The sequence below is a fragment of the Melospiza georgiana genome, chromosome Z (genome assembly GCF_028018845.1).
Source record: "Melospiza georgiana isolate bMelGeo1 chromosome Z, bMelGeo1.pri, whole genome shotgun sequence".
In the NCBI taxonomy this organism is placed as follows: Eukaryota; Metazoa; Chordata; class Aves; order Passeriformes; family Passerellidae; genus Melospiza; species Melospiza georgiana.
The window spans coordinates 33,510,579-33,524,857 of record NC_080465.1 but is presented as its reverse complement, the minus strand read 5'-3'; the positions used below and the strand labels follow the sequence as shown (position 1 = coordinate 33,524,857).

Genomic DNA, 14,279 nt, shown 5'->3' with positions numbered 1-14,279 from the left:
AACTTATAGATGACTGGATATGAACTGTTGTGAAATCTTTACAATTTTACATCTTTCATTCTGTATTATTTTTAGGCAACCTTGTAATAGATATCAGCAACACTCAATTTTTGACAACAAACATTCTTCAGCATTAGACATGATGACATAAATTATCATTTTCATACCTAGCTGGCAATTTGTTGTCTGTATAAGTGTTTTGTACTTCTGCATGTCATCCATTATAGGAGGTGTGCTCTGGGTCTTCAAAACATATGGAATCACTACAAGCTCAGTCATATCCTTCCTCTGCTGTAGCAGCTGTTTAATAAATGTTTCTAATAAACTTTCCTTTTTTTAGGAAAACAAGACCTCATGGTTTCTGCTTTCCTTATTCCTGTGGAGTGAAAGCAACTGTTGTGTACCTAGTGTAGTGATATGTGACCAACTAGTTGACAGGAGCCTGTCGTAGTACCAGCAGCAGCATGTGATGCCTCTTGCCTTTCTAGCTGTCAGAATGGGTATGATGGAGAAAAGCTGAATTAGGTGTGTTGGAATGCTACCAGTAAGAACTACAAACATAGGCTATATTAGCTCCCTTACTTCTTGAATGTGTGTTACCTCCCTGGTTCTTTAACTGGAGAACCTGCTGAAAAATGCGATTTTGATAATCTTGACCCTTTCAGGCAATAGGAGATGCCTGTTCATCGAAGACTTTTATTTTTAAACCTCTGTTGTTTTGTGAAACATCCAAATACCCCAGCAATTTTTTCTGTATTTCACTCAATAGGTATGGCATGTTGCAGATTAATTTGTAACAAAGTGCATTCACGCTAGATCAGTGTTAAAAAGTGTCACCTGCAGACCTGCAGCATATAGCCCTTCTGACCTGGGTGTTTTCTCTGTAAAGTAATCTTTCTGGTTATCTGTTTTAGGAGTGTTGGGACAGAGCAGACATCTTACTAATAATTACTTGAATTTAATATGTCAGGGCTCTTGGTTACTTTTTTCTTCAGTTAGTAATTCTGTAGTTCAAAGGCATATATAGTTAAAATGATGATGTGCATGTGTTTGTTTAGGTTGGAATAGATAAAAATCTGAAATACCAGCTTTCATTCTACTTAAAGCAATTCCAACCTAAGTTCTGCAGCTAATCTTGTGGCTCTTCTGAGGGTTTTGACAAAGTGCATGCTTACTGACAGGACTGAGTACTGCTTAGTGAAAATGACAGGCTCAAGTGTGAGAACAGGAAATACTGCACTACAAATAAATTAAAATGTAAGAAATCAGAAGCATTTGGTGCAATATAGAGTATAGTTTCTGTAAGATATTTTAAGGGACCAGACTCAGAACTGTGAATGCCACATGAACTCATCTAGGGGCTTTTACATAATGAACAAAATGGCCCTTTATTTGAAGTGAATTAGTTTTTTTTTTCTAGGAAGCTTCCAGTTACATTTTCACCAAGCACTCTATCTATCAACTGTTTTTCACTGAGAGGATTCCATCAAGAATAAGGAGATTGATGCTTTTTAATTGTTAAACTTGTCTCTAGAATATTTCTTACCTGTGCCCACCAGATCTTGTAATTTCCTGCATCCTAGCTAACAGACAAATTTGAGGTCGTAGTGTGGTCTTTTATATCAGATGTGTTTGTGTTTTTCCTTTGTTCCTTCATATTTAATCAGACATGTGTTGTCTTGAACTTCAGTGCCTTCTCATATGTGATGGAATTGTGTCATATTAAAAACATGAGTCATGCTGCTAAACATTTTTTTTCATAATATAGAAGCAGATAAATGCAGAATTAAAGTTGCATTAATGACAAGATTTGGGCATTGTCGGGAACAAAAATAGCAGAGACATGGTGGAGAAAGTTAAGGACTCTGTTAGCTTCCCTTTGTATTGTTGCTTGCACAGAGCTGTTCCTTGCCTTGATGTTGGATCAGAGTGATTTTTGATTTCAGAGTAGATTATTTGGTTTAGAAATGAATTGTTGTACAGGTGATAACCATACTGCCTGCAGAAGAACTGTCTTTTTCTTATCCCTCTGTCTGGCGTAGGCAAAAGGTCTTCAGCACTTAGATGGAAATGTCTGATTCATTAGTCTTCCAGATATGCATGCACTGATAAAAACAAAGAACTACTAAATGTGTCATATTAAACTGTACAGAATGTACATGAAAGAAGCCTGTGAACCTATAGTCAGTAATACCAAAGCACAATGATTGCTGCTAACTTGTCAGATTGCTATTTTAAGAGAATAAGGAGTGAGTAATGAAAATAAGTTTCTCTACAGTATCTTCAGTGAAGTTCTAGGATTTCTGGTAAAGGTAGCAGTGCTTGGTACATTCTGGCAAGATTAATTGAACATACAATGCTAATTTTCCACTTGCCTTTGCATAGTACTGATTTTGGAAGGGACATCATAAATTTTCATGATTCCATGTGTCTCAGATTTCATAATACCATATGGAACTTCAACAGCTGAATTTTGAAAAAATGTAGGAACGTTTATTTCAGAGAGTGCTCAATAATATAAATAGTAAATTATTTTATAATTTTAAAATGGTTTTTTGTATTTTATAATATAAATGAATACTTTACAATGAATGTTATTAAATATTGTTTATGTATTCTTGCTTTATCTCTTGAACTCTCTCCTAAATTGTACTGTTTTGTAATTCTAGAAAGTCAAATGTGGTGCTTAGTGGACCATTATTATGACCCAGCATGATTTTTGTGATGAACTACTTAGTCCTCTTTTGTTGAATGAAGCAGAATATGCATATACATGCAAAAGTTTAGCCTATCTTAATGCATTTGGATCTTTTTCTAATTTTAAAGGAATTCAGAATCCATTTTCTAAGAATTATTGTTGTATTTGCTTTTTTCCAAACACAATCATGTGAGTGTAAACATGGAATCATCAAAATTTTCCTAAAATTCAAATACTTCAGTGGAAGAAATAAAATAAGAAATTTTTTTTTATCCTTACTTTGCATTATTGGAAACCAGCTACACACTAACAGCAGGCTGTAGGCAAGAGACTTTAGTGTATTGTCACATGAGGTTTATAAAGGTTGAGAGGACTGATACAACAACAAATTCTCGTGATATTCATATGATGGTGACATACCCTCTTCTCTGAGTTGTATTGATGGCAGTGGTACCCCAGTCTTGGCTCTTGAGGTTCAATCTGTTTTGAGCTAACAACAGGTACAAACACTGTTTATGAGGCTATTCTGATGGTCTTATTTTGAAGGAATGGAAACCTGCAAATTCGAATAACAAACATAATTCACACAGTGTAACATTTATATTTTCGTTAAACACTTCTTGATAAATAAGCTGGATTTTGTGCTTCAGTGAAACAAATTAAAAATTACTAAATGGTAGATAAAACTTTAAGCACAGGTTTCTACCATCTTTTTGCAAACTAAGAGTTATGCTGCGTGTTGAAAGTAGCGCTTCTTTGACTTTGGAGTGACAGTTGACTTGAAATATATCTCAAAAAGCACTCTTGACAACTATGACACTATTCACCATTTTGTTATGTGAACAGACATTGGAGTGTTGAGGGGGGAGTTGCTTTTATCCTTTTTTTGCTCCTAAATGTGGGTTGTAAATCTGGGAGACTTTACTTAGCAACAACAGATATCTCTTCCTGCAATTTTCATCCATCCTACAAGTGACTGAATTGGGAAACAAGAATGATGAAGACACATTTCTGGGAAGTGGATGCACAAGTAAGATAGATAGCTTAAATAATCTATGTAGTTAAATACTTCATTTCCTTGGTTAATTAAGACTGTACATTTCTTAAAGTAAACTTTAGGTTTACAATATTTTTCCTGTAAAGGAATTCCAGTAAACCATTCTGGATAGTGTGAATGATCACCGAGTGGGAGTAATGCTAGTACTTTTTGCTTTACTCTTACCTTGGCAGTGTTATCTTCAGACATATGTAATGCTCTTTGCTCTCTCACAGTCTATATCAAACACCTACTCCCAGGTTTGCTCTCATTTTCCAAGGCTGTCATAAATATACAGACCCATGAAAAGAGCATATTTTGCCCTTACTGCAGCAAATGTACTTGAATCATAATGCTGTAGGAAGAATAATTTGCTGCAACAAATTGCTGTCAGAGTAGTATTTCACCTGTAAAAGTTGGATGAAGTTTCTGCCTGTCTTAGTTCTCCTGACTTGAAGTAATTTCAGAGTAGTAGAAAATTAAAATTAATTTTGCATTATGACATATAAGACCATTTTTGACAGCCTCTTCCTATATTTTCTATATGGGTGTTTTTAGAGAAGTATGTGTAATGTGCATGTGTGTTCTACTCTAGTTTTACAGAGCAGAATTTTTACCCTTCTAAAAATTAGAAGACTAAAGAAGAGAAAGTGCAGTTCAGCATTTTTACCTAGATATTTCTCTGTTGATGTACTGGCTGTCTTCTCAAACACCTTTCGTTTCTGAGGGGAAGAAAACAGAGCTGCTTCTGCTGTCCTATTTTCCTTGCAAGGATTATTAGGCTATTTAACTTAAGCTTTGGATAAGAAAAAAATTCTTTGACACTATGTTGACCCGGTGTCTATAGAACTTATTTTTTGGTTACTGTAGTTAGCAATGCTGCTGTCCCTTTTTAAGGACTGTGATAAAAAGCATGCAAAGCTTGGTTAGCACTTTCTGTCTAATTTTTTTCTTCATTTGGCTTTCCTGTCTTTTAACAGTCTTCCATGGCTCTAGAGGAAAATGGTTGAAAAGGCAATAGTTAACCTCATGGACTCAGGAGGGCTTCCCTGACTGCAGCAGCTCCTGGACTAGCCCCCTGATATCTGTCCATACCAGCAACAATATGCATTAGGAGATTGTGGTTCGTTGTGTTTATTTCTCCAAAGAGTCATCCTGCTGCAGTCTTTACAACATGTAATCCTTGGGAAGGAGTCAGTTTCCTCAGTGGGTTATTCCATCTAATGTATTCAGCTCTATTAGAAATTAGATTCTCTGCATGCTTTTATTTTCCAGATAAAATTCCCTGGCACAAATGAGAAAAATGTCTTGGTGTTTGTTTGGATGTTTATTTTAGACTGCCATGAGCCTCCTCTCTTAATTCCTTTTATCTGTATGCAGGGGAGTGTAGAAGTCTCCTGCTTGTCTTACCTGTGAATGCTGAAAGCTGCTGATGAGCAATGGCTGACTTATGGGATGTGTATTACTCAGGAGGCAATTGTTTGCTAGAGGACTAACTAGAGTCTTCTGGCAATGGGTTAACCCAGGGTCAGCAACTCTGGAGGGAAGGAGCCCTTTAAACTCATAAGTGCAGAGAGAAAGTTTATGCTATAGCTCAGGCTGTCTTTCTAAATTACCTTTTCTTTAATGCATTGAGGCCCAAGTGCACATGTGTACATGTACCTTAGATTTGGAGCTGTGTGAGGGCTCCTGATGGTATCTTTAGAACTGCTGACAATTAAAAATGATGAGTACTAGGATATTTTGTTCTAGCAAGAGGGTATATTTTGCAGAAGCCCTGCTTATATGCAGATGGTGGGAGCATTTCTCCTATTCTAATAACTTGATAAGTAAGCAACTGTTACAAAGAATTTCTTGCTGATGCCTAGCTATAATCTAAAAGAAATTGGAAGTAATTATTTTAGCATGACTCATTCTATAGCATAGTTTTAAATATGCTGCCTCTTCCTATATTTGAAATGGGTGAGTATTAAAAAAAACTAAAACCAGGAGGAGTAATCAAAAGTATTATATTGTGGAAAATAGAGCCCAGACTATTGTATCATACTGAAAACAGCAGATTCTGTAATTGTGGATCAAGATCAGTACCTTCAAAAAAGGATGTAATACCACCATAAACTATTATCTGCATAAATTTTATCTTTCTTGATTTCTGAATATCGTCGTTTTAATATTGCCAGGTGAGACTGTGGCAATCATAGTTGGAGGACAAAAATGAAGCATTTGTACATAACAGAGGATGCTGCATGCTTTCCTGCTCTTGATGGTGCATTTTCTATATGTGTTACAAGTAACACTGTGTTACTTGTGTAACACTGTGTTACAAAAAGTTACTTTTTTCATGAAGTTAATTGTAGTAAACAAAGGACTTTGAGGTTGTTCTCAGGATGTTAAATCATGATTAGAATTCTGACCTGCCATATTAGAAGATCCTGATAGTCTTCTGGGAAAGGCCAGTAGACTCCTGCTAATTTAGAATGCTGATTCCTCTCAAATCAAGGACTCAGTGTATTTTCCTTGGGGCTGGAAATTATTCTCTGACAACCTAATCTAGAGTACCTAGGATTGCTGCTGCCCTGTTTCTTGTCAGCAAAGCTATCTTTAAAACTACTTTGGAGTAGATTACATTGTCAGAAGGTCATCTTGTTTTGGAAGCAGATAAGACAGTGCTTATTGTTGACAAAGACTTACTGAAGAAATACGCTAAAATCTACCTGATATACTTAAAAGCAGGATAACCTCTTTTTGCAGAAGACTCAAGGCCATTAAGCAGTTTCAGGTGTGCATAAAACTGAAAAGCAGCACGCTAGTTTCTGGGCTTTGTATGGCTTTAAGTCACTTTTCCCCCATTTGATGGGCTATCATTTAAACTTGGCAACACTGCTAGAAAGTATAACATGTGAGTATAAATAAGAGCAAGACATTTCTTCTGGAAGAAGTAATAAATTCTGGAGCTTTTCAGTCTGCTAGTTTTTATTACTCTTTCAACTACATTGCACAACAAGTCGGGTTTTTTTTTCCCTATCTTTTTAAAAGCTGAAAAGTCTGTGGGGGAGCTGAATAGTTATTTCAAAAACCATTTTCAGTTCATCTAGTAGACAGACATAGGATTAGTGTAGTCCTAAGATTAGAAATTGCAGTCATGTATGTTGCTCATAATTACATAACCTTCATTATTGGCAAATTTCATATATTGTTACAGCAAATTTTTAGGATATGTTTTCCAGTTATACAGTCTTCTTTAGGACTCGCTAAGCCTTAAATATAAACTAATCAGGACTGTAAAGACTCCCACAGTGCAATTAGAAAAGAGTTGCTTGACATGATTTTAAAATGTTTTATATATTTTCAATTTAAAAAACAACCCATAGTGATCAAAATAAACCTAGGAAAAAACTGCATGTAGGTACAGGCAAGTGATAATTGCAATTTTAACATTACAAGCTTTTAGAAATGGCTTACTGTGTTAGCATTACATTTGCAGATTTGAGTTTAGAACTTAAAGAAACTTTATAAAAGTTGAACTTAGTGGTTACTTATTTTCTTTTGTTCCTATTTGCTGATATGTATTCCTTGTAATGAATCTCCTTTGCCTGCCATTATTTATGTTTGTGTAAATTTACAGAGTGCAACTCTAAACAGTATCACTAATATTTTGTATTACTTTTAAAATCCATTAAGTTTAGTTAAGTTTTATTTCTATTTTTCCATCAATTTATTAATGGATAAAAGCTTATTTATAGAATTCTGGCTTTACAACACTCTGCAAGGTTTCAGCTAATCCCTATAACAATAAAAAAGATTGTGAAAGTTGTCAAATAGTTCACAGTATTTGCTAAACACTTGTGCAGGATTTGTATCTGGTATTTCTCTATTATTTTAAAATACATCCCAGGAACTTTCATTTTTAAAAGTTGAGTTAAATAATAGAAGAGTACACGACAGAAATGTGACAAAGACAATAAAATTCAATAGTAGTCTTTGATTTTGTCAAGACACAAAGTGTTCAAATGTGAATTTATGACCTGGAAGTGACCAGTTAATACTCTCACTTATTTGCTTTGTCTTTTCTCCTGACCTGCATATTTGTATTGTATCCAAACCTCGTCATTCATTCTTAAATTGTAGTTCACAGGTTTAGCTTCTCTGAGTCTACAGAGCAAAATTTTTCTGTAGAAAAATTCTTTGTTTTTCTTTTGTGATAACCATGGACTTTATTTTGAGTTCTGCATTGCTGTAGGTATTTCAGTTTAGAACTTGACTGTTTTTGTGATGTTGTATATGGTTTGCTTAGCAACACTTGAGTACCTAGAAGTAGCATACTCTTCCTTTTGTTTCATCTTTAAATAAACTTTAATTTCTGGTTCTTCCTCATTTATTGCAAAATGCTTAGGAGTTTGAGTTTCAATACTGTTTAGTAGACATAATTTGGAGATTGTGTTAATGAGATGCTGACAGAAATAACACAAATACAACCATACAGCCATAGAATTTTAAAATTTCGATTTTAAAAAGACAGATAATTGGTTCTCCTCAAAAAATGCTGATTTTTAAATTTCATATGCTGTATGTATTTCCTTGCTCAAGCAAAAAGATGTATAGTGTGAAGAAGGGAACTAAAACGCACTCTGTTTGTCAGCTGATACATTGTCATTCAGGGACTTGTGAAAGGTAAACTGAAAGCATCCTCCGTGTTTGATGTTACTGCTTGCCAAAGCAGACAGTTGACTTCAAATCTTTGTAGATTTATACTTCTCCTGCAGTTCCTTCTACTCATTGCTGAATTTCCCTCCTGGGAGAGAAAGTTGTGCTCAAATACTCGTGACACTTAATATTATAATTGGAAGTAGGAATTGTACAGAACCTAATCTGCAGTATAAACTTCCAATTTCTTTCACTTCACTTAGTGACTACTGGATTTATTAGAATAAAAAATTATTTGATATCCAATATAAAAAGTTTAAAGTATACTTTTTTTTTTCTTTTTTAAATCATGCTTGTAGTTATAGTAATTTTAAAAAGTGAAATCCATGGAAAATCCTAGGAGAGGAAAATTTGCATAAACACAGTTAAATGGATATTAACATAAGGCATTTCTTGCCTAGTCTTGAAACATCATGAACATTCAGTGTTTCTACTGTCAAAAGATGGACAAGACAAGTACTAATATTCACAGCTTTAGTTTCTATTTCCATGCCTGCAGTCTGCAATCAGCTTAGTAACACTTCAGACAGAAACTAGTTTCCCATTGTTGAAATATCTCAAAAGACTCTATCTCGCAGTCTCAATTTGTGTCTTGGATGGTTTCAGATGACATAAACATGATGCCCTTGGCTCAGCACTTGCAAAATCAAATGCAATGGTCAGAGAAATTCCCTTTTCAGTTAGGACCTAGACCTGGCGCATTTCTTCTTTTCATTGTTTGATGTGTTCATTGAAAGTGAATGATGCAAAAACTGGTGCAGTTGATCCACTGAGCATATGCTTAAGATAATAGCAGCAAATATTAGCTTAATCTGCTAAAATAGTTTTAGAAACTCTTTTTCATAATATCTGAAATTTGACACTGCTCTGACTCTGAGTCACTCTTCTTACTCTAAAGTTCCAGTAGGTTAGTAGTCTTCATCACCACACACAGAACTTGGCTTTGATCCTTTGAGTTGCAGGATTGCAGAGGCAATTCTTTTACCCTCATCTTGTGTCACTGGATCTGTGCCGCTGGATCACAGATGCTTTTAGATACCTAATCTGCTTCATAAAAGAGTTGTATGGGAATAGTTTAAAAGTCTGGTGGGGCAGACATAGTTTGTCAAATGCAATCCCAGTTTTGGGTAAAAAAACACACTGAGATATTTATCTTCAGACTCACTTAAATTATTTTTTTGAGAGGGAGGGAGAATTTCAGAAAAATAGTTCAATTCTTAGCTATTAAGTTGGCATGTCTGTTTGAGACACGGAGGGAGATAATACTGTAAATGATAGACTGGAAAGCAAGTATTTTCCCCCACCCCTGCTTTTTGCCACTGAGTTCTTTCAGTATGAGTGATTTCTTTCAGTGTTGAATTATACTTTGGCAGCTTTCTGTGGCTTCTTCAGTTGCCCTGAATTCCTTGACATTCCTTCTTTCTTTGAAATTTCTTACTTGAGCCTTCTGTGATGCTTCTTTCAAGTGATCTTGCTCACTTGCTCTTGAGGAATGTACCAATTATAGAGCCTCTGCAAAGAGCTCTGTTGTTCAAGAAGACCACTCTGCACAAAAAATACAGGCTATGGTGCTTTTATGGTTAATTTCAGAGAACTGGACTAGATGTGGATGTCTTGTTATAATGCATATACAGGGAATTTTTTTTTCTTCTTTTTACAAGTTCTAGCTAGAGTAGTTTAAAGGTTTTATTGTGTTGTTCTTGAGATTTAAAAATGTGTGAGCAGAAATCAGTATGGTGTCTGTTTCCCAATCACTTAAACAGTTAGAAATTTGCTCAGTGCAAACATATTTGCCTTGAACAGCCTAATAGTTGCATTCAAAATTTAAAAAGTTAGTGAACAGCATATTAGCAGGCTTCACATGATAGAAATAATAAAAGAAACTAACCAACTAACTAATTAGGATGGGAGATCTTAGGATAGGATGACAGTAATTGATTGAAAAAGGCAGGTTAAATCTGTTTTACCTTCCCAAGATTAAGAAAGTTAAAATCAGAATGTGGGTAGCAGTCCCCCCAGTGGCATTCAGCTTATTCAGTTTGGTGTAGTGTGACATGTATGATTTTCTACATGTAGGACATTTTATTCTGTCAGCTACAAAGAGCACAGCTCCAGAGAAAGAAGAACTCACCATGAGGAATTGAGTCTCTTAAACGAGACCATGAGTGAAACATAAGACCTGCTTTCTAACTGATGTGATAATATCCTCTTGCACCAAGAATGGTCCTGGAATAAAGGAATTCTTTTCAACATAGAAGGAAGCAGGTATTGATAGTCAGAAGTTTTCTTTCATCCTGTCATCATAAAACATAAGGCTAACCTCTGGCCATTGTGATGCCCCTTTGCTACACTTAATGTATTTACATAAATGTCTTTCTTGGAGGAGAATAAAGCAATACACAGCCACACTTGCCATCTCAGAAGTGCTGAATAGAATCAATTCTGTAAACTGATTACTGACTCCTGCCTATACAGCCAGCACGTAGTTAGCCTTCACCACTAAGTCACATCACTGCTAATGTTCATCATATTGGTTCAAAGGACAGAATTTTTTTCTGCCAAGCTGCTTTTGAGACAATTGGTCTTTTAACATGTCCTCTTTCAAAGTTTTTCTAGGGGGACTTTGCCTTAAGTGACCTTCACGAAGTTCCCATCAGCCATTTTTTTTCTTCCTATGAAATCTCAGTGAGCAGTGGTCCAGCCCTCTACTGAGCTCTCAGTTGCTTCCCTCAGATTGCTATAAGGCACTCAAGCATATCTTTGAGGTTGTTAATAAAGACAGTAAACAGTATTGGCTCTATAGTGGATCCCTGAGGAAAGCTTTTAGTTGCTAGTTACCAGTTGTACTCCATATGACAGGTCGTCACCTCTTTAACCTAACAGTTCAGCCAATTTTACAGACACCTTATCTAATTTTCAATTCAGATCTCAAACCTTTGGCAATAAAGAGATGAGAGACCATCTCAAATACCTTGCCAAATTCAAGGTGTACACCTGCTCTCCCTTTATTCTTACAGCCAGTCATCTCTTACAGATGTAGTGAGGTTGGTAAAGCAAGATTTTTCCACAGTAAATGTGTGCCAATTGCTTTCAGTCACCTTGTCTATTAGGTGGCTGGACATTATTTCCAGGATGATTTGCTTTGTGATTTTGGTAGGGAAAGAAGGAAGGCCTTTATTGGGTTTATGTAACTTGTTTCTTTGTTTGTTTTAATTTAAATAATATCAGAAGAGAGTGGAACAAATCAATTGGCCTAGGGATACTCACTTTCCAGAAAGGAAACCAATAAAATGAAAATTAAGCGACTAGTCAAAAAATCTTCAACTGTGCACTAGAGCCAGCAGAAAAGAAACATTTGTTGGATACTGTTAAGAAAATACTGTAGCTGACACCCAACTGAAATATGTGCTACAATTTGAAAAAAAAGCTAAAATAAAATAGTTCCAAACCACCCCCTGTCCCCAAAGAGTCTTAAGAAGCTCGCTTTAGAGACTGCAAAAGTTTTAATGGCACTTACATGGAAAAGGTCAGCATTTAAAACTTGAGCTTGCATTGCTGAGAAACAGGTAGGACCAGTAAACAGAGACAGGAGAAATGCAGATGGGAAGTTGAGAAGCCTAAAAAGGCTCTTGAAGAGTTGTTTTCAAAGCTTAAGCTATTACAGTAAAATTTTGCTTAAATAGAGTGAAAAAGAAGACAATAAGGAAGTTAATAGGTTTGCTCAATGATAACAGTGTAAAATGATACACTGGATTTACAAAGCCTAAAAGAACAGTCTTTTCCTTATTCAATATTTCATATTTGATGATCATTAAGTTGTCTTTCAATCCAAACCATGCTGTGATTGTATGTTTCCATGCTAAATGGAAGATGAAGACGCCAACAACTTGTGTATGCTTTGCAGCAGATAGATCAAAGGCATTAGACCTATTTGAAGTATCTGTACAGCAATTATGAGGTCAAGTAGAGTAGTTGCTTGTAAATGTATTGAAATATATATATGTATATATATTGAATACATATAATGAATATATATATTTATATATATTCAATATATGTAAATATATTGAATATATATATATATATATATATATATATTCTTCACTCACAGAGGTGTGAGTGAAGAACATGAACTTCAATATATTTACAAGCAGTAAGTATGAAATTAACCTAATTGTTAACAGCCAATGGACTGGCAGGTTGCTGCTATAACTCCCAACTGCACAATGGGCTCCAGAGGGAGCTGCAGTAACATGGCTGCTTCCATACCTTGAAAATGGTAGTCAGTCTTTAGGAAAAAGAGGGTGAAAGGGAGAAAGTGAAAAAAAACCGAAACCAAACAACCAGAAAAGAGCACCATAGAGAGGACTACCACTAAGCACAAATCAACACAGTTTTATTGGGGAAGCATTAATGTGGCTTCTGTAAAGGAAAATCCTGCTTCATTAACCTGCTGGAATTGCAGAAGGGCAACAAAACTGTGTTAACAGTAATCTGATGAGTATTTTTAAAATTGCCTTTAACAGAGCTCCACATGAAAGGTTATAAAGAAAGTTTTTTTGCTCTGGGATTGGAGGAAAGTTCCTTTTAGCAACTGGGAAAGCAGAAGAAATAAAGAATGTGCCACTTCCAGGATGAAAAATTGGAATCACACTGCGCAAACTGTTAGGCTTCTATTCTTTCTTGAATAGCATCTGCTTTTGCCTCTGTGGGAGGCATATACTGCTGATGGTTGGACTTGGCACTGGCTAACCCATGTGGGCATTTATAACATTCACCTAGCCATTGATTGCGTGAGTTGATTCTTGTATTGCACATAGAAATTTTTGGTTTGGACTTCACTAAAATTTTTCCATCTTAGATAAATCATAATTTCAGTTGGAGATTATTTCATAGATGAATTTATTTGGAGGCACTTCAGGTATTCTGACTATGAACTTCCTCTTAACTTATTTAATATAAGTAGTTTACTTCTGCATGTCTTTCATCAACCAAAAGGAAAAGATATGTGTAGAAGTTCACTCTTAAAAATCTTGTACAATCACTATATTGCATGCTTGTCAATTAGTGTTTACAGAGGCAGTACATTTGTTCATAATCGTGTTCATTCAAATAATGATTTTAAAGTTGAAAACTAACTGTTTCAGAAGATAGAGATTCAGGTAGGAACTATGTCATGTTGATTCGAGTCTTTAATTTCATAAGCAATGTTTTTTCAATGAAATATTTTGCCATTCTATGCAAAAAGCCAACATGATGTGAAGACTTAAGACAATGTGGAGACAAAAGCCACTGAAGTCTGTGTAATAGAAACTGATGTTGACTGAGTTTTGGAAGATGAAAGGACAGCAAAGAATATCAACCTGTGAAGGCAGATAAGTGATCCCAAAAATAGCTGGATTTCCTATGTGTCATGCTAAGCAAGTTAGTTTAACTTTTCATGTTTATAATTTTCTCTGTAATTTATGTTTTACAGCTGAGTCAGAGGTGCGCTTGACTTGCAATGTGCTTTAATGTACTGTGTATACCAAATGACTTCTTTTTTAAGTCCTTTCCTTAAGTTGGCAAATATTTTGGCCAGATTTTTTAGTGCCTTATTTCAGATGGCAAAGTAGGGAAAAGCATAAATTTTCTGTGAAGTAGGTGCTGCTGTTTAGAGTACAACTGAAATAAGTGAGAACACTAGCAGTGAAACTTTCACAACAGAGCTAGAATAATGTGTATTTGTGCATGAAATGCATTTATATTTTAAGCAGAAGCTACCTATTAAATGACTGTGCTCTGTTTTGTGTATTGTATGACCTTTGGCTGAAACAGGTGTGGGTTTTATTGCTGAAATAG

At 35.3% G+C, this 14,279-nt stretch overlaps 1 protein-coding gene across 1 annotated transcript in view; it reads left to right on the top strand.

Annotated features, from left to right (window-relative positions):
- CNTLN (centlein) overlaps positions 1–14,279 on the top strand; it is a 193,754-nt gene that overhangs the window by 76,569 nt on the left and 102,906 nt on the right.